Consider the following 2,663-nt stretch of genomic DNA (forward strand, 5'->3'; position numbering starts at 1 on the left):
CAAATAGTTCCCTTTGCTTCCTGATTTGGAACCGTGCGCCGGCGAGAAGTTGTTAGTGGCTTGGATGGTGACCTTTGGTTCAGCAAAGCTTTGCACTTATGAAAAATTACTGAGAGCCGCCGAGTGTGTGTGTGTGTGTGTGTGTGTGTGTGAGAGAGAGAGCGAGAGAGAGACAGAGACAGAGACAGAGAGACAGAGAGAGGGTGTGTGAGGGTGTGCGGGGGGCGAGGGGCGAGGGTGCGCGCGGGGGGCTCAGAGGCGACAGGAGTAGTAAAAACCCGCCCGGCTGGGGGACGCGCCTGGCGCACGCGGGCCGAGGTTGCTCGGTCGCCTGTGTCTACCGGGAACAATGGTCGCTGTCACGGCATCTGCTGCCTATTCTTAAACCGGTGAGAAAAGGCCTCAGCCCTCTTTTCAAGCGAGGGTCGTAAATTTTTCTTTGCGTCATAATGGAAGGCTATAAAATCGAGTTGAAATTTTACCCCAGGCAGGTTTCAACCAACAGATAATGATTTCCGAGTTGCTTCTCCCACTGCCCACCCACGCACCCACGCTCTGCTGCTTCTGTCACCCCAGCAAGGAGTTTGCCCCTCTTCCCCTCGATTTTTGTATCTTTAATTTGGGGAGATCTAAAATAAAGGCAGGGAGAAGTCCCCGCCACCCGAGGAATGGGAGACCCTGGGGTGAGGGGAAGAAGCCTCGGGGGAAGGGAAACGGGGTTGGGGGGGAAGAGGCCAGGGTGAGAGGCAGGAGCTGTCTCTCCCGCTGGCTCCAGTTTCAGCCTTTTTTTTCTCCTGCACTCCAAGGAGCTGCGAGGTCCCACGGACCACTCCACTCCCACCCCCTTACCCCACCCCCAGCTTGCCGGAGATCTGTGCTGGGGGCAGCAGCGGGCATTCTCCTCCAGCTCGCAACTCCGGCCCTGATGCCGGGGAGGAGGGCCTCTCTTTTTTTGCCTCCTTCCCTCTAGTTGGCTTTGAGGATGACATCGGCGAGCTGGGGGCTGTCTGCGTGTGGTGGTTGTTTTGGGATTGTGTGTGTTTTGATTTCTTTTTTGGTGTGTGTATATTTCCCCGTCAGGACAGAGACAAAGTTTCCTCCGTTGTGAATTATACATTCAAACAATAACACATTAATTCAATTATTCAAAGATGACAAATGTTTATGTGCTTTGCAAGTGACTCTGGCGCAGATTCTGGGCGCTTTCTCTGAGCTGCTTGCGTTTTTTTCTCAATGAGAATTGGCTGCTCTCCCACCCCCCAACCCCACCCACCCACCCACCCCGACATCCCCTGGTAGGCCCAGAGAGGAACCCACAAAATACCTCCTCAGCCCCGCCGTCAGCCCGGCAGCCAACAGCCTCCCAAGGCCCGGGCTTGGCGGGCACCGGCCCGGGCTATTTTATCAGTGTGACAATTGCCCGGGTTGGTGTGATAAATCATCGTAAGTAATTCCTGAAAGGGTGCGAGGCTGTTGGGGGCCGGGCGAGGACTGTAAATCTTTCCGGTTTATTGCTCTATGAACATATGCTCCGATTGAAGAAGGCTCAGATCCTTTCCTGGAGACAAATTCCCGCAAAGCAGCCCCCCCTCTTTGGCTGGAGATTAACACTTACTGCGGGCCGGCTGCTCGGCCCCTGGCGCGAGGCTAGGGGGCGGGGTCCTCCGGGTGAGGGTGGACTGGGGGCACCCACGGTCCGACTCCAAGAGGCGCCCCGAGTGGGCCTCCAGCCAGGCCCAGCCGGGTGAACAAAGGAGGGGCTCGCTGACAGGTCTGGGGGCTCGAGTCTGTGACCTGTTCTCCGGGACTTGCCCGTGCTTCTGGAGTGGGAATGCGGAGGATCTCACCCCCTTCTCCCTGGCTCTTCCGCGGCTGCCGGGCACATTCGCCTTCGCCTGTCCGAGACCCTGCAAGTGGCGACAGGGCATCTGCTCCGTGCCCGATTGCGCTAAGAAGCAGAGCTGGCTATGAAAGCGAGACTTCGGGGATGGAATGGACACCCCCAGATGGTGCGGGATTCCGGGGTGCGGGCCGAGCTGGGGTAGTGCCGTGGGGCTCACCGCAAGCCGGGAGCTGGAGGCTGGCTGCTCGCCCTGGCCGGGAGCTTTTCACTCTTCTTCCCGCAGGCAGAATTGTTACCGTAAATTCCACCCGACCACTCGGAGAGTGCTGGAAACCTATCCTGATTTAATATTTCTAAAATAGAAGCTCCCTCTTCTCCCAGATAAGCCCAGCCAGGACTGATTCGCAGCCCCCCTCGCGTTCTTGGAGGCGCCGCAGGAAGCGGGAAGCCGCGGCCTGGCGGTTGCTGGGCCTGCGGGATCCGTGGGCCCTGCCTGGATCTGGAGGCGCACAGGTCGCGGCAAACAGCGACTCCGCGCCTCGGCGGCTCCAGGCCGCGCAGGACCTGGGTGGAGTTCGCCAGACGCAGAGAGGGGAGAACGCTCCGGGTCTCGGCCCGTGCTTCTGCGCCTTTTCTGGCTCTGGAAGTGTAGGCTCATCGGCCGCGTCCGCGGAATGAGCCAAGGCCCCAAACTGTGGTGGTGGTGAAGAGGAGTGCTCCTCGGGGTGACCAGCCTGGTCTGTGAGCTGGAGCCTCTCACCTTAGGGCCGGAGCCTGCGCTGTGCCACAACGTAATTGCCTCCCTGGGGAGGGGAAGAGC

This window comes from Lipotes vexillifer, unplaced genomic scaffold, assembly GCF_000442215.2.
Source record: "Lipotes vexillifer unplaced genomic scaffold, Lipotes_vexillifer_v1.1 scaffold645, whole genome shotgun sequence".
NCBI classification, from domain to species: domain Eukaryota; kingdom Metazoa; phylum Chordata; class Mammalia; order Artiodactyla; family Lipotidae; genus Lipotes; species Lipotes vexillifer.